Source organism: Saccopteryx bilineata, chromosome 6 (genome assembly GCF_036850765.1).
Source record: "Saccopteryx bilineata isolate mSacBil1 chromosome 6, mSacBil1_pri_phased_curated, whole genome shotgun sequence".
In the NCBI taxonomy this organism is placed as follows: Eukaryota; Metazoa; Chordata; class Mammalia; order Chiroptera; family Emballonuridae; genus Saccopteryx; species Saccopteryx bilineata.
This window is the reverse complement of record NC_089495.1, coordinates 179,861,636-179,880,305: the sequence shown is the minus strand read 5'-3', so window position 1 is coordinate 179,880,305 and position 18,670 is coordinate 179,861,636. Positions and strand designations below refer to the sequence as shown.

At 40.8% G+C, this 18,670-nt stretch overlaps 1 protein-coding gene across 6 annotated transcripts in view; it reads left to right on the top strand.

The window, feature by feature from the left end:
- Positions 1–18,670, top strand: part of PLCB4 (phospholipase C beta 4) — a 387,833-nt gene that overhangs the window by 31,250 nt on the left and 337,913 nt on the right. For 4 of the 6 annotated variants that reach the window (XM_066234677.1, XM_066234673.1, XM_066234680.1 and 1 more), the window contains exon 2: positions 343–396. The exons of the other annotated variants lie outside the window; for them this stretch is intronic. The gene's annotated coding sequence lies outside the window, so the exon portion shown is untranslated. The remainder of the gene's footprint in view (positions 1–342; positions 397–18,670) is intronic. 6 annotated transcript variants of the gene reach the window in all.

The following is an 18,670-nucleotide window of genomic DNA, read 5'->3' as shown; positions in this document are numbered from 1 at the left end:
TCTTCATTTGTACATTTACTTCATGAAATTAAACAAAATATCTGAGTATAGTCATTGGGATAGACGTGCATAAATGTTTCAATTCTAATTTTGAAAAAGCCCATTTCCACTTGTTTTTTAAAAATATGTTCGCTTCCTTAGAAATCAAATAATTAGAATTAAAATCATTAAATATTTTATTTAGATGGAAATAAAGAAATATTTTGTTTGATTTGAGCGTTTTCCACTTTTTTTTTTTTTTTTTGTAAATGAAACCATAACATCAGGAAATTGTAGTGGGTCTTTCAAGCTCTCCTTTGCTGTTTCTGTTATTAGTGGACACTCTTTTTCTTTCCCCCACAGGAAAAGACGGGCTCTCTATGATACAGATTCCTGACATGTGATCTTCCTTAGAAGGTAGGCATATGTGCTTTAGAAAATTAATTTGTGGCTTTTAAATATTTTGTTATCTTGAATAAATTATAACTCAGACCATTTAATCTGGAAGCAATTTTTATGCTGCTAATGCCTGCCATTGTGATTGAATTAAAATCTCAGATTCAGCTTTCTAAACTCAATACTGAATTTTCCAGGCTTTTAAAATAATGACTATTTTGAGTGAGCAAGTTGATGTGTAATAAGCCTATGTCTCTCTGTAGCTCCTTTTTTTATTGAAATAAATTAATTTCGGCTTATTTTGATGAAATATGGTCCTCTTTGTTCAGTGGGTGACATCATTCTAGGAAGCCTGGAGAGTTTGGAAGTATAACAGGGTCTGTGGCCAGTAAAAGTTGTCATTTCCTCCTTTTCTTTTTGTGAGATTTTCTTTTCAGAGTGTGAATTGTGATTTGCTGGATACTTTCTCAGCCAAACAAAGTTTTGAGCATTCTGAGGTTTATGGCGCTTTTTGTAAACTAGATAGACTCTCCAGGACAGTTCTAAATTTCATGGATTGGCCCTGGCCGGTTGGCTCAGCAGTAGAGCATCGGCCCGGAGTGCGGGGGACCCGGCTTCGATTCCCGGCCAGGGCACATAGGAGAAGCGCCCATTTGCTTCTCCACCCCCTCCCCTTCCTCTCTGTCTCTCTCTTCCCCTCCCGCAGCCGAGGCTCCATTGGAGCAAAGATGGCCCAGGCACTGGGGATGGCTCCTTGGCCTCTGCCCCAGGCGCTTGAGTGGCTCTGGTCGCGACCGAGTGATGCCCCAGAGGGGCAGAGCATCGCCCCCTGGTGGGCAGAGCGTTGCCCCTGGTGGGCGTGCCGGGTGGATCCCGGTCGGGCGCATGCGGAAGTCTGTCTGACTGTCTCTCCCCGTTTCCAGCTTCAGAAAAAATACAAAAAAAAAAGAAAGAAAGAAAAATAAATAAATTTCATGGACTGAGCTTCTAGCCTAGCAGTCGCTTCTGTCTTCATCTGATAGTTTGCACTCTGAGAGGTGTGCTTGGGGATTTGATTCCGAAGACAGCAGTGTGTCTGGAGAAGGGCGTGCAGAGACGGGAAAGCTCTGAACACAGGTGCCATGGTGGGTCAGATGGGGCTGTCAGACCACAGGATCTCCGAAGAGATTCTGTGATATTCCAAGATCACAGCGATCAAACATGACCTTGTTCTCCTAGCCTCCAGTGTTTCCGTTTGGTCTCCTCTCAGATTGTAAGATTTTAGCTCTAACACTATTTCTGGGCAGAGAATATATGGTGGAGAAACATTTCTTCCCCGTTTTATAATGTGATGGTGATGGGGGACTATCTTCACAAAAGTGACTGTTCACCTCCAGCATCCAGTGACCTTGTCCAGCTCACGGCCATCTCCAGCCTGGAAACAGCTCAGTTCTCCTCTTTGACACAGCTGACAAGTTAGCATTGGTGGCCATGTACAGAGTCAGTGGTGGTGACCAGGGCCATCGACTTCTGAGGCAGGTATAACAGAGTCGATCATTGAGAAGAAAAGAGAACTACTAAGGAAAACAGCTTTTCTGCATATGTCAGGAGCCCAAACTCGCTTCACCTGTTCTAACTGACATCTTCTTCTACAGAGAGTAATAATAAGAGGATAATTAAAGTCCATCAAGAGAACCAGACATCAGTGATTCATGAAATTAGTCATAACTCAAATAAGACATCCTGATATTCTTTTATGGAAAGAAATCTTCTCATTAACCTTTAATAAAAGTATACGCATTTCAGAATTACAGCCATCCCACTTTGGTTGAGTAATGAAACAGCTGTGGGGTTTTTTTGTTTTGTTTTGTTTGATAGAGATTGGTGTTTATAGTTCTGTTTCTTCTGCTCAGATTCTAATCAGCAGGATAGACTGTGAACAATCACATTTTTTATTCTTACTGGCTAAGGTGATCAGCCTGTTTCATTTGTTTTCCAGAACAAGGAGACCGTAGCATATCATTCCATGTTATGTTTAAGCACATTGTCTCTTCGTCCTGTGTGCCGCTTCCCTACTTTGGTGCACACAGCAGTTGTGTGACAATCTGTGTCAAATCTGGGACACATCTTCTTGTAAACCCCATGCTCTATTTTTTGTGTTCTTTTTGTTAGATGTGGATGATTGGGAGACAAGATTGAAGAGACCCGGGTCTAGATTGTTCATGAAGAAAAGCTCTTCAGCTCTGACCGGGTAGCTCAGTTGGTTAGAGCATCATCCCGATTTGTCAATGTCGTGGGTTTGATCCCCAGTCAGGGCACATACAAGAATCAATCAATGAATGCATAAATAAGCGGAATGACATATTGATGTTTCTCTCTTTCTCTCTCTCCTTCCTCTCTCTCTAAATCAATCAATCAAACAATCAGTAAAAGATGAGCTCTTCACTACTAGGAACACCCATGTGTTTCTGCATAGAAAATCTTTGATGGTCATATTGCAATCTTTCTCACTAATAACTATACAACAGAAGTAACATGAATTATATGAACATGAGAGAGAAGGAGAAATAAACTTCTATTGTGTTGAGGCATTATGCAATTTTTGGATCTATTTGTTGTAGAAATTGCCATTACCTTTGTACACCCTCATTCAGCTCATAGATATTATCATTTTGTCTTATTAGAAAAATAGTTTACCAGTTCTGTAAAATGTAGACTCAGCATTTTGATTGACTTTATAACCATGAAGATTGTGGTTTCTGATAATCCAAATTCAGTGACTAATTTTCAGTTCATCGATGCATAGAACATCTTTGATAGTTTTATTAGAAAACATTTTCCAGGCTTAAGCTCTTCATGTAGGCTGTATAAGCAGACAATGAAGGTGGAAAAGATGCTATGAAATCATCTTTGATTAAAACGTAGGGAGGAGGTATGTGATGCTCATTCAAAAGTCTCAAATGTGACCCCAGAGATCATCCCTTGGCATTTGGCATGGCATGTCAATGATTGCTTGGCAGAGAGGAGGTATTAGGGGTTTAATGTTTATGTTTTATAGTTTATTTTTTTTAACCAATAACATTTTCCTCTTCTAAAATGTGGAAATAGCATCTGTACACTTGTGAGCTTACTAACGGTGGTTACATGGATGCCAATATAGTTGAAACATTCTGAGTCCTTTGGAGGGAAAATACTTACTAAACACAAATATTTATGTTATTAGAGCATTTCTGCTGACTTACTCCACCTCTATTTTTTGTCTTTTATAATGCTGCTTGAGCAATATAGAAAACATTCTTCATGTCAGCACTGTATAGCTTATGATAGGTGATTAGTCTGTGTTGCCATATTCTCTACTGTGGCCAGGCCCTGTTTAGCAAGGTTACTGGGAACAAAATAAAAAGTTTGCACAAAGGAGCCACATGACTGTTACTTTCATCTAAATTATGAAGATGATAATATCTAAGTTGAGGATCCCACAAACTCACCCCCATTGCCTCAACTTTTCTTAAAGTTTTTCCTCTCATTGTACTTTATTTTAACATACTGATGTGTATGCTGTGCCATCAAATAGAGTATATTTCAAACTCTTTGGTCTCAGGCTCCTTTATGCTCTTTTTTTTTTTTTTGTGAGAGGAGAGGAGATAGTGAGGCAGACTCCTGCATGCATCCTGACTGGGTTCCACCTGGCAACCCCATCTGGGGCTGATGCTTGAGAACTGAGCTATTTTTAGCACCTGAGGCTGACATGCTAGGACTAATCGAGCTCTCCTTAGTTCCTGGGGCCATGCTCAAACCAGTTGAGTCACTGGCTGTGGGAGGGGAAGAGGAAGAGAAGCAGATGGTTGCTTCTCCTGTGTGCCCTGCTGGGAATCAGACCTAGAATGTCCCTGTGCTAGGCCAATGCTCTACCACTGAGCCATCGGCTAGTTTCATACTCTTAAAAATGTTCAGGGTCCTGAACAGCTTTCATTTATGGGGCCTATATCATAAATATTTGCCATCTTAGAAAGCAAAATGGAGACATTTAAATATGTTTTTGAATTTTAAATTCCAATAATACACCCATTCCATGTTAATATGATATAAATGTTATTTGTTAAATGACAAAACTATATTTTTCAAAATAAGAGCTTTTTGGTAAAAAAAGTGGTGCTGTTTTACATTTTTGCAATTCTCTAATTTTTGACATAATGGAAGGTGTCTGGATTCTCTTATTTGCCTCTGTAGTCTGTTCATAGATCAAACACGATGAGGCCTCTGAAGAACTCTGACTTGTGAAAGAATGAGAGTGAAAAAGGCAAAGAAGCATTTGTCTTAGAATCATTAGGAAAATAGTTTTTACTGCCTGGTCCCCCGAAATAGTCTTGGGCACCACACTTTGAGAACCACTGTTATATACTAAATCTTTACACAGTGTCCTTAGAATGTCTCTAGTTTTGCCACATTTATACCTTGGTCCCAGAAAGTCCCATGCGGTGCCTGTGATTGTAGTAAGAAGTCAAAGATGAGGAAAACAATAACAACTCATAATGTATTAAAACGTTCTTCATTGGTTCCATCCGCAGAAAGCTACATTGCTGAATCGATCAAATGGAAGCATATGAAATATCAGTGCATGCATCTGTCTCTATTTTGTTTCTCTAAATGTGAGGCATTTCAAAGTATTGATAGTTAGGATTGGGATCGTTTGCATTTGTGATGTGATGGTGGGTAGTTTCCAAGTATTAGTTACTCTATTTATCAGACACAGTGGTTTCTGTATAACAAACCAGTGTCGTAAACAAGTAATCATTTATTTATTACAATGACTTATTACTTACATTGCTTATTTATTACCGTAGGTGTTTCTTGCTTGTGTGTCTGTAGGTGAACTGGGATTTGATTTACCTTTGCTGTGCTCCACTGGGCTGTGGGTTGAGTTTAGCGTTCCTCTCATGAGATTTGCACGGGGCGTATTCTTCTGAGGTGGCAGGAGTGTAAAGACCAACCAGAGACCTTCAGAGTCTCTTAAGGCCTTTATTTGGAGCTGACCCTCCTTCATGTCAACCCATATACCATTGATAAAGCAAGTCAAATGTCTGAGATCATTGTCAATGTGTCAGGAAAGTGTACTCTTCCAGTGGAGGGTGAAAGGGTGGGTAGGCAGAGTGAACTGTTGGCTTTGAAAACTTCTGTTTACCACAGTGTGCAATTCCAAATGTTAATTAGTAAATGACTATTTTTACCTGGTTAATTCTTATAGAAATAGCTAAGGGGCTAAATTTTAATTTAAATTTTAAGCTACCATCTTCCTGTTATTTGTATCTTAAAAACATCACTGGCGTCTAACCCATTTTCCCCGTTCTCACTGCTACTCTTCAAGTTATCTCTTGATCCTATTGATCTAAACTATTGTGAGAATCTCTAAATTGGTCTCTGTCCTGGTTACTATTGCTATGCAACAAACCACTCCAAAGTGAAGTGCTTCAAACCACAGCCATCTTGAGTCTGCGGTTCGGGCAGGGCTCAGCAGAGAAGGCTTGAAGTCTTTGCCCTTGTGGCATCAGCCACAGTGGTCCCCAACCTCTTTTGGGCCACAGACCGGTTTAATGTCAGAAAATATTTTCATAGACCGGCCTTTAGGGTGGGACGGATAAATGTATCACGTGACCGAGACGAGCATCAAGAGTGAGTCTTAGACGGATGTAACAGAGAAAATCTGGTGATTTTTTTAAAAATAAAACATCGTTCAGACTTAAATATAAATAAAATGGAAATAATGTAAGTTATTTATTCTTTCTCTGCTGACCGGTACCGGTCCGCGGCCTGGGGGTTGGGGACCACTGAGCTAGAGTATTCTGACCACATGCTACAGGGTTCGCTCCTAAGATGATTCACTCACATGCCTGCCGACTTGGTGCTAGCTGGCAGCTGGGATCTGAGGGCCAAGAACCTGAGTTTACCTCCAGATGGGCTGTTCACGAACTGCTGGACTCCCTCAAAGCATGGTGGCCGGGTTACAAGAGTAACGGTCCCAAGAGATAGGATGTGAAAGTCGCCAGTTTCTAAAGGTTTGGGTCCGGTAACTGGCTCATTGTCATTTCACGTTATATCCAGTCAGGTAGTTACAAAGTCCAGGTTCAAGGGAGAGGACAGAGAGTTCCCACCTATCAGTGGGAGGGGCGTCCAAGAAATGTGGGCCTGTGTGTGTTAAAACCACCGTTCTCTCTGGGCCTCAGTTCTTCCTGCCTTCCTATTGCCCCATGTTTCCATTGTCCCCTCAGAGGCTCCCCATATTCTACCAAACACGACACAAGTTCATCTTGCTTCATAATGACCTGTTTATCAGTTTATTCTAATCCCTCTTTAGCATCCTCCTGCTCAAACCAAACTTTGGGCCTTTTTTTCCTTTTGCCTTTGATCATGTGTTAGTTTTTTCCTCCTCTTCCTAGAATTTGGTGCCTGTGATCTTTTCTTTGTCTGGCATTCTGTGCTCAAAGTAAATGCTCCATTCTCATGAAGACTTCTTTAAGCTCTCCACCCTTTTGTAGTATGCCCTCCGTTTTCTCTTATACGAAGTTTAAACTCCATCCCTTTTCAAGACCTCTCAGAGTCTATCTAATATAATAATATATACCATGTGTATGTGTTTTCTGTACTATCTTAGATTTTGTGTCCCTCAGAGGGAGGTCCATCTTTATATATAATAATTGATATTCAATTGCACTAATATTTTGAAATATAGCTAACAAGTGCTTGCTTCATTTTCTCTTTTAATGCATGAAAGGAGAATATGCATGGAATTAACAGAGTATGTTTACACTCAACTGAAAACCTTTCAGAAACACTATGATTGTTGGCTGATGTTGCTGATTGGTTATCAAATAAGTAAGTGTAACTACTCTGACAACTTAATTACAGACAAGAGTGTTGGAAAATATTACTGAGATTCCACTTACCATGAGAATAGACAACAGTACAAAAGCTGGGAGTGACTTACCTAGACATATGTAGGAGCTGAGCAAAGCTATAAAATTCGATCATAGGACATAAAACAACTTGCAGTGAAATGGAGAGAGATACTCTGCTTTTGGAAAGTAATACAAAAACATCAGTTTTGCTTAGTTAGTTAAACTACAAACACAATACAATCCTTATCAAACCTGGAGAACTTGCCAAAATGTTTCTGAAGTTCATCTGGGAGAATGAACCTATAAATTGTTTCCAGAATTATTAGAAATATTTATCTCAGGTACTTGCCATCTCAGATATTAAGGAATATTATATTATATGTCAGTAATGATTGAACAGTTTTGTTGGTACAGGAATACATCAATGAATAAAATATAGAGAGTCTAATTTTAGATAAGTATATAGGGTAATTTAGTATGTGATAAGGTTGGAATTTCAAATTGGAAGGAAAAGGATGAATTATTCAGGAAAAGGTGTTGGGACACCTGCCTAGTCATCTGGAAAAAATAAAGCAGGATCCCTACTAAACAGCTTATCCAAAAGTAATTCTAAGGGATAAAAATTGTAAATGTAACAAGGTAAGCAAGCTATAAATACATAATCAAAATATATGGATGGATATTTAAGTATAATCTTGTGGTGGGAGGAGACATCTTTAAGTAGAAACCATGAAAGCAAGAATTAAAAACTAAAACTCATAAACAGTTTAATCTTTATTATTTTATTTTAGTGCAGTGGGATGCCATTGAAACGTGTTTAAAAGATGATACTCTTGGGAAATATTTGAATAACATATGATCAACAAAGGGCTGGTCCTGCTAATGTACAAAGAACGTTTACAATTACCTCTTACCATTTTATCAATAAGATAAACATCTTAATAGAGTTATGGGGCAATATATAAACACATAACTCATAAAATAGTGAGTATGGGGTCAGCAAACATTAAAAGCATGTGCAAAGCTACTAATAATTAAAAGTGCAAATTAAACCAACAGTGGTTTTCCTCAGTGACCAAAGCCCTCTATAATTGGAAATAGTGTGAGGAGGTGAGTATTTCTTCTCAAACTTGGGAAGGATGATGTTGTTCCAGTTTGTTTTTTGACTGATGCATATTGTAAAATACAAGAAAATAACTGGCCAGGGAAAGAAAATGAAAAATATACAAAATAAAATCTCAACTATATATATATATATATTTTTTTTTTTTTTTTCTTTCTGAAGCTGGAAACGGAGAGAGACAGTCAGATTCCCGCATGCGCCCGACCGGGATCCACCCGGCACGCCCACCAGGGGGCGATGCTCTGCCCCTCCGGGGGGTCGCTCTGTTGAGACCAGAGCCACTCCAGCACCTGGGGCAGAGGCCAAGGAGCCATCCCCAGCATCCGGGCCATCTTTGCTCCAATGGAGCCTCCCTGCGGGAGGGGAAGAGAGAGACAGAGAGGACGGAGAGGGGGAGGGGTAGAGAGGCAGATGGGTGCCTCTCCTGTGTGCCCTGGCCGGGAATCAAACCCGGGACTTCCGCATGCCAGGCCAATGCTCTACCACTGAGCCAACCGGGCAGGGCCTCAACTATATTTTTATAAAATGTTTATTTACTATTTACTCTCAATAAACCTGTCTTGTTTTCACTCAAAAGTTAACAGTAGGTCCTGGCTGGTTGGCTCAATGGTAGAGTACTGGCCCGGTGTGTGGAAGTCCCAGGTTGGGTTTCCAGTCAGGGCACACAGGAGAAGCGACCATCTGCTTCTCTATTCCTCCCACTCTTGCTTCTCTCTCTCTTTCCCTCTTGCAGCAATAGCTCAATTGGTCAAGCAGATTGGCCTTGGGCACTGAGGATGGCTTCATGGCCTTTCCTCAGGCACTAAAAATAGCTCAGTTGCTGAGCAACAGAGCAGAAGCCCCAGATGGGCAGAGTATCACCAGGTAAGGCACTTGCCAGGTGGATCCTGGTTGGGGGCACATGTGGGAGTCCATCTCTCTGCGTGCCTGTCTCTCACTTATATATAAAAAAGAATGAACAGTTGATCATTTGACACCATTCTGTGGACCAGTTTCTGACTAGTGCTGCTTTAATGCACCAATGGGAACACACTTTGGATCAGAATTTCTGAAGGGAAGATTGACAGTATGTATAAAATTAAAGATGTGGAACCTCTTCTAATGATTTCTTATCATTTATTTTAAGCCTATGATCAGACAGTTGTAAGATATTCTAGCACGTCCTGTGATATAGAAAACATGGAACCCAGATAGCCTTTGGCATGCTAATGGTTAACTAGTTATAGTAGGGCCAGACTAGTAGTCATTTCAAATAATTAAGAACATGTATATTAATTTTTTTATTATAGAAAATTCAAATATGCACAGAAGTAGGAAGAATAGTATTAAGAATTCCCATCCGACCATTACCCAGCTTCCACTGTTTCCCACTCATGGCCAAACTTGTCTCTGTCCCTTTGCATGCTATTTGTATTTATTTATGTGACAATGATCGTGACCTTTTGCAAATAAAAAAGAACAATTTAACAATTCAACAATAATTTAACAATTGATTGCATACCTGTCTCAAGCATGGTACTGTTTTAGAAACTGGGGCTTCACAGGTGACTAAAAAAAATAAAAAAACTCAGCTTGATGCTTACATTCGAGTAGGGAGGATAGAACAGTAAACATATCAAACTTATACTGTGTAGCTACTGATGGTTAGTACAGAGCAAAGGCAAGCCTTGAGGGGGTGGAGAGAACACGGGGTGTGGTAGCTTAGAAAGCATGGACAGGGAATGCCTCCCCAGATGGCAGTCCTGGAGTCAAACTGTGGAGTTGCTAAGGTCGGAACCTGTGTCTGCCTCAGGGAGACCTCCCAGGCTTAGGGCATTGATTCCAACACTTTAAGTCAGAAGTGAGCCTAGGGGGCTTGTGTGACTGGATTGCGCACTGTGACTTTAGATCAGAAACTCTGGGCAGACCAAGGAAGGTCTTCTAGGCCATTGTGAGGACTTTGTCTCCTATTCTAAGTGAAAGGGGGAGCCATTGAAGATATTGGAACCCAAGAGTGATACGATGTTACTTGTAACTCACTTTTTTTTTAAATGGGTTAAAATGATTGCTTCGTGATTTAATAAGTATTTTGACACAATACACATATTCGAATGCTTATCAACTTACAAAAGCTGAGTTCGGATAAAATAACAGAAGGGTTTTTATTTTTTTTCTGGCATCAGCCAAGAGTTATTTGGAAAACAGGCAGAACAAGTTGAAGTGCGGGCCTAATACAGTGAAGGGAAGACCGTGCCAGGCCCAGATGGAGTCAGCTCCTTCTCACATTAATATGCTTTCTTTCTTCTCGCCAGGGTTGAGATGCAGTCGTTGTCTTAAGGAGCTCAGGGAGTTTCCAGTTATTGCTCCAAAATGTCACTCTCCTGGAAACTGCCCCTTGGCTTTCTGTGACCCTAACCAGCAGTGTGACCAGGGGGCCACATTGGTGTCATTACTGAGAATGATAGGTGTGGAGGATCAGAGTCACCTTTTCCAGATTTTATGTTGTGTGTATCCAGTATTCAAGTTTAGGGACAAGTTTGGACAAGAGAAACTTAGCAGCTCTTCTATTATTAATAAATGAATCTTTTTCTCAACAGTACTCAACTGTTTTTGCAGTGTGTTAATTTGTACAAGATTTTGAAAGCCAGCATAGCAAATGGATGCAATACTAAACACACACTACAGTGTCCAGATGATGTGTTGTGGGATTGTGCACTGCAACCTGCATCATTTTGTTAACCAGTGTCACCCCGATAGATTCCATTAAAAAAAAATGAAACTGAAAATGAATGCAGCATCAGAGCTAACGTACAGTCTTTTCAGCTATTTTGTTGGCTATTTGTAGTATTTTTTGAAATCTTACAGTAAAAATTAGTTGAGGATATATAAAATATATATAAATATTTTTTTGATTGAAAAGAATATTTACATTGATTAGCATTTACTTCAGTAAAACTTGGGATTTAAACATCTTTCCATTGACACAGGCATTATTGTTCCAGACACATAGACATGTGTCTCAGGCTATGATTTCTCCTCTATTTGCACAGTCTTTTGGGAGGTGGGGGTAAAGAGACTGAACATTGTTCAGACTGTTGTTACACGTCTAAAATTTCTTGCAAAGGCTGCGAGTAATGGTTGGCATCTGAGAGAATAAACAGGAAATTAGAGAGGTTCTTCCTCATCTTCTGCCAGGGCTGGAATCCTGGCTTTGTTTATTTTCTGAGGACGCCAGAAATCTGAGAACGGTATCTAAGCCGACCACATCTCTCTTCTAGTTGGTCTGCATGTGGCAGCGTACAGATTGCCAAATCGTTCTACTTTTCTCCCAATGGCTATATTGGCATTTGAAGCACCAAATGTACTTTTCATCGATGAATGGTTTAAAAGAAAGTGGGACAGTGTGGCCTGTTCCTTATCCGCAAAACTTGCCTTTTTCCCCCAAATGATGAAAGTAATACAGGTGTACTGGAGAAAATTTGGAAAACAGTTCTACTCTGAAATTCCACAATGTGACGGTCACCACTGTGGGTATTTTAGTGTCACTGCCTCTACATCTACCTGTCTTTATTAAGTAATTGGTCATTTGTGTTTTATAGATTGTTTCCAAGGAGAAGTTGTAAGAACGTTAATAGGTGTTCCAAGAGAAAATGTGTTTGGTAAATGCTAGGTTGAATAAAGTTAGATTCAGCTTTGTCATAGATGCCCTCCTCAGTACTGGACCTCCTAGGGACGGTCCTCCCACCTAGGAGGAATGGTGGCACTGCGCCGGAAGTCCTGCCGGTCACAGACTCTCTTTGGCAGCCACCTATGAACATGGCACAATGGTGTCGTGCAGAAATCAATGCAGGTGCATTTAGCTTTTGCTTGTTTTGTAAAATCGCCGTATCATGCTGTTTTCCGCTTAACATATTGTGAACAGTTTTTGCTTTTCCAAAGCTTGCTTGTCTGCCCTGTTCTTTTTCAAAGTGTCCTATTTGTAAAGGTTTTGGATGCAAAACTGGGGTCTAACCCAGGTGGCAGATCATTCTAGCCCTTGGTGATCGTTGCAAAAGGTGATGGGTTATAAAATGTTTATTCTCGTCTGCTTCCGCCTTCTGCCCACACACATTTAATTTGGACAACTGCTCCTAAAGCTTGTGGATTCAGAGTTCCCAGAGCCACCGCTAACTTGTTTGCTTTGGAAAGGTCTCACGAAAATAGGCTGCTTTTAATGCAAATGGTGAATTTTCTCCAGTTGGTGGGCAGGTCATTTAAGAACAGTTTTATTTATTGTATTGTAAAATAACCTCGTTGAGAAGAATGGCCTGCTTCAAGTAACTCTCATATATTGAATTTTCTTCCACACAAAAATGATTTTTTGATCTGGAATAGTTTATTGCCTTCCCAAAGGAGTTTTTCCTCTGTGAAGTACGCATGTGTAGCTAATGTTTCTTGAATCCCACGAATGGCTACTGTAGCTCAGATGTTTTTCAACAAATAAGGGAAGAAGACATGGATTTGCCTCAAATTTAAACCAAATTAAAAATAGATCTTTATTTTGGATGTTCCATCTCTCTTTCTCTCTTTCTTTCTCTTTCTTTCTTTCTTTCTTTCTTTCTTTCTTTCTTTCTTTCTTTCTTTCTTTCTTCTTTCTCTTTCTTTCATTTATATAAAAGAGAGGAGGTGAGATAGAGAGATAGACTCTCACATGCACTCCTATGGGGATCTACCTGGTGACCCCCATCTGGGGCCTATGCTCTGCCCATTTGGGGCTGATGCTTGCAACCAAGCTATTTTTAGTGCCTAAGGCAGAGGTCCCATGGAGCCATCCTCACCACCCAAGGCCAACATGTTCAAACCAATCAAGTCATGGCAGTGGGAGGCTGAGAAAGAGAGAGAGAGAGAGAGAGAGAGAGAGAGAGAGAGAAAGATAATGGGGAGGGGGAGGGGAAGAGAAGCAGATGGTCGCTTCTCCTGTGTGCCCTGACTGGGAATCAAACCTGGACCTTCACTGTACCACTGAGCTGGGTTGTCATTCTACCACTGAGCCAACCAGCCAGGACTTTAATTCTTTGATCACAAAAATATTGTTGAATCATACCATTTAACAACCACTATGGTCAATTTTTTATTCTCTAGTTGGATGTTAAGAATCTGAGGAGCAAAGTATTTATTTTTTAAAAAGTATTTATTGTTAGGGATCAGGGTTTAGATATATTTGAAGACCTGATGAAACAAAGTCCCGACTCTTCATTGGCTGTCTCAGCCTGATTGAGCCCCTTCGCTCCTCCAGCATGGATGGTGTACCCTTTGGATATTATACTCTACGTTGTAAAGTCCTTTTCTTAAATTAGCAATGTATCTGGACAGAGCCTGGGACAATTCCATAGACTGTTTCCCTGTGCAATTTCTCAGCAAGCGCATCTCTTCTAAACCCTGGAGCAGAAGAGCTTGCTGTGTGCTTTTGGCTCAGGGATTCCTTGTACAGAAGTATGCAAATTTTCCCCAAGGAAAACAATTTACATGCAAAAGCTCTCACTCTAATTATAACAATTTTCTTCCTTCCCTCCCTTTTTAAAAATATTCAGCTTCTCAATGTGCTAAGTATCAATTTTTTCCCTTTCTACCAAGACAGGCCTTACTGAAGGAAATGACTGCTGAAAAAACCTCATGCCAGCTAAATGAGAATTATAAGGTTTGCAATGTGGGGGGGGGGGAGGGTGTAGAGGAGAGTGATGGCAAGTGGGGGTCCTGTGTGCCCTGAACATCATTTATGTGAGCATGCAAGGTACCACCCTTAGGCTTATACTTAGAAGAAAAACAAATGGATTCATACAAGGGGAAGAAATGGTTGGTAATCAAGTTTCTTCTTCCACATCCCCCCCCCCCACGAAGCCTGTGCTTACATAGTTTAAATTGTGATAAAAATTAAAATGCCTGAAATGTTTCAGGGTTGGAATCCTCTGCTGCTTTAGCTCATAGGCACCTCCCCACTTCCAGAATGCCTCCTCAGCTAGCGACACCAAACATTGGCAGCCCCCCAAGAGAATGTTGTTTATCGTTCGAGGACCTCACTGACAACTGGGAAAGGGAATTTCGCTTGCTGATTGTGCAGAGTGCAGGCAGGGTGTGTAGTCTTCAGATTAAGATGGCTTACTGCCTTCCGTGGTAAGAGTATAATTTGGTGATGTTTTCAGATTTGTTATCTGCGGGACATCCAAATGAACAGCTTTATTTTGGTTAGGAAATAGAAATTGGTATAGTGGGGAGGGGGGGAATCGCATATTATTAGAGACGCTTTAATTACTTAGTGGATTATTAGCTTCCTGATTACCAACATTGTTAAAATTTTGTTTTCTAATGATTCAAGTTATAAATGGCTGAATAATCTTAATAAGCCAAATTGCTAAAATAATACCAAATATAATTAAACTTCCGTTTGATTCAGAATGTTTGATTCAGTGTTCCTGGATCATGATCATATTGCATTAATGTGGAATTCTAGTCGTTGGGTGTCCCTGTTCATGGACTGGCAACACAGGGAGTCAGGCGCATGCACCTGCAGCACTTTGTGGCATGCAACAGGGGAGACCGGGGAGGACCTGCATCAAGCCCACGGTGTGACTTTTGGTCAAGATGTGCCATGTAACCTGAGGGTGAGTCTGAACACTGAGGACAGCAGGGATGGTAATGACAGTGTGAGCTCACTGCGTTAAGAGCAAGTGTTAAACAAAGATGAACCTTGTCCCAAACTTTCAGCCTTTCCTTTTCCCTTCTACCATTCAGCAGGGAAGCGAGGGATGACTCTGTCGTGAGACTAAATGGGGTGGGCGGTCTGTCCTGTTCTGTTTTTGCATCAGGGAGAGAAGCAGCTGCCATTGTCACAGCCTGGGTGGCCTCCTCTAGGTCTCACCTCATGCAGAGTCTTTGGCTGATGTCACCAGGAATCCCCAGCTTGGTCACCAGGAATCCCCCCAGCTTGGTCACCAGGAATCCCCCCAGCTTGGTCACCAGGAATCCCCAGCTTGGTCACCAGGAATCCCCCCAGCTTGGTTAACTGCCTGCTTCTCCAGTTTTTGAGAGAGGTTGTGCAGATCGGGGGAGAATTAACACAGCTTCCTAGATACCCGAGTAATCACATTTCTTTCTGGCCAAGCACGCTGCTGTAAAAGGACACGGTCCCCTCAGGTGGCCTTGACCAATCTCACATCTAAAGGCCTGTGCATGGTTAGTTCCGTTGCCTGGAGAAGGTGAGTGGGGACGTCGGCCTTTGGTTGCTAATGTTCGGCCAAGAATCCACCCTGATGACTGTGAACTTCACACAATAGCTGGCCACACTATCCACCCCCCTTACTCTCATACTTGGAGAGGCATTAGTTCTGCAGACAGTATCCTTCGCAGTCTTTATTTTCTTTGATCAAAGGTGAAGGGCTTTATTTTGTATTTAATTCCTTATTTTAAGTAGTGAACTTCATTCTAAGGGTAGGTTCCCATGCTGAGACATTGAGCCTACAAACTATATATTTTAAAATTTCCGTAAGTCTTATTTTATTCATTTTTTTAAATCCTTAAGTAATAAATTGAAACCAAAACAGTGCTGATGGTTCTTAAAGAAAATGGGGTTTGAAGGAATTTGTTCATTTGGGGAAATAAGGCATATCCAAGTGTAATACATATACAACCCTTCCCCAAATTGTGACTTATGTAATAATAAAGACGCCTTTAACTATACTGCTCTATGAGTAATAGAATGCTTAAAAATGACTTAGAGTAAAACTAAAATACAAAGTTAATATAATTAACATGAACTTATTTAGTTATTTGAATTATTAGCAGGTTTGATTGTCTTTAATTCTGGTGAATCCTTGTGGGCAACAAACAATGTTGCTGTTCAGCATTGATAAAGTTGATCCCAAATTAATGCCCCCAATTTTTTGACATTGGCTTACATGGAATTTATAGGTCCAAAGAACCTAAACTTCTCACCAGGACTTCCCTACGCTGGCATTTTTCTGCCTTCTAACTTCCTCTCCCATTGTTCATGCTGTGCTGTGGCCACTCTGGCGTTCTTGCTGTTGTTCCAAGTTGTATACCTCATTCCCACCTCAGGGCCTTTGCACTTACAGCTCTAACTACCCGTAACACCCCCCAGATCTTTGAATGACTGACTCTTATCATTTTGTTTCCCGTTCCAATGTCATCTCCCCGGAGAAGACTTCCATGGGCACCGTACCTAAAATATTCCTTTTCAGTCATTCTCTTTCTTCTTCCCCTGCTTTATTTTCTTCACATAATTTTCATTATCTGAAGTCATATAATATTGCTTATTATTTGTTTCTTTGTTTACCGTGGGTTTCTTCCAGCAGAATGTCGTCAGGTCTTCAAAAATAGGACTTTGTTTCAAGTCTTGATAATCACTGTATACCATGTTTACTTGTAGCGTATTCAAAAAGCAGAAAGATAATGCCTGACCTGTGGTGGCGCAGTGGATAAAGCATCGACCTGGAAATGCTGAGGTTGCAGGTTCGAAACCCTGGGCTTGCCTGGTCAAGGCACATATGGGAGTTGATGCTTCCAGCTCCTCCCCCTTCTCTCTCTCTCTCTCTCTCTCTCTCTCCTCTCTCTCCCTCTCTGTCTCTCTCTCTCCCTCTCTCTGTCCTCTCTAAAAATGAATGAATAAAATAAAAATAAAAAAATAAAAATAAAGAGACCCATCCTAAGTTTAAAAAAAAAGAAAGATAAAAGTCAAATGAGTATTACTAATGCATTCCAGTATATCTAAAATATTACTTCTATGAGTAATCTGTTCAAAAATTTTAATGAGATATTTTCCATCATTTTTTTCAGATTAAATGTGGAGAATCTGGTGGGTAATTTACACGTGAGCACATCTCAGTTTGGACTTAGCCACATTTCACATGCTCACTGGCCACATGTGTCTGGTGGCTACCATGTAGGATAGTGGAGAGTTAGAACAATGCCGGACACGTAAGAAGAAAAAAATCAGTAAACATTCACTGAGTGAACTTAACTTTCGTGTGTATAAGTCAAATGAAGAGTAACATCGAGTTCCAATAATGGGTGATTATTTATTAGGGAAGAGTGAGGAAGTAACAACTATTCTTTTTTTTTTTTTTTTTTTTGGTATTTTTTTTTTTTTTGGTATTTTTCTGAAGCTGGAAACGGGGAGAGACAGTCAGACAGACTCCCACATGCGCCCGACCGGGATCCACCTGGCATGCCCACCAGGGGCAACGCTCTGCCCACCAGGGGGCGATGCTCTGCCTCTCCGGGGTGTAGCTCTGCCGCGACCAGAGCCACTCTAGCGCCTGGGGCAGAGGCCAAGGAGCCATCCCCAGCGCCCGGGCCATCTTTGCTCCAATGGAGCCTTGGCTGCGAGAGGGGAAGAGAGAAACAGAGAGGAAGGAGGGGAGGGGTTGGAGAAGCAAATGGGCGCTTCTCCTGTGTGCCCTGGCCGGGAATCGAACCCGGGTCCCCTGCACGCCAGGCCGACGCTCTACTGCTGAGCCAACCGGCCAGGGTGTAACACCTATTCTTTACTGAAACACTACTGTAGTATCTGAATGGTTTCTGAAAAGTGTCGCTTTTATTAAGGTCTTGGTGTGCTGTGAGCATCAGACTGGGTACTGAGAACATGTGAAAAATAAGACAGTCTGATGTCTGGTGAGTTGGTAAGAACTTGATCCCTAACTTTACTATACATTTTGTGCATTTTATTGAAACGGCTATGTGTACCACAGATTAAATTTCTAACTTTTATTAATATTTAAAAGCTTAGATTCATACTAATAGTTACAGATCTCATGTGGACCACTCAGTCACTTCTCACTGAACACATTTTATGGGCATTTAGGATTATGGTAAGGTGTTAAGGGGACCAAATATTTGCCCTAGAACTATTTTAATTTGTATTTTTCTAGTTTAGATTCTTAACTCTCTTGAACTATCCTCTAAGCATGAATCTTAAGTATTTCAGCTATATTTTGGGTGCATTGAGGTTCTAAATGTATATCCAGTATGGTCTTTCCTTCGTTTTCAACTTATAATTGGTAAGTTCCCATAGGAAAAAATCATTATTGGTGCTATAAAAGCCCTCTTTAGCTGTCACATTTGGGAAATGAAAGTTTTGAAAGGTCAGCAGAAAGTGTGCCCCCAATTATCATGATGACTTGTACATCACAAATAGTTTAATAGCTTGGAACCTATCCTACTGTGCTTCGCAGAATAAAAAGAGAAAGGGGAAAAAAGCCAAACCTAGTCACTTGTAACTATTTTACCCTGTAGTTTTAAGAAGGATGAAAAAGAGCCCATTTAAACG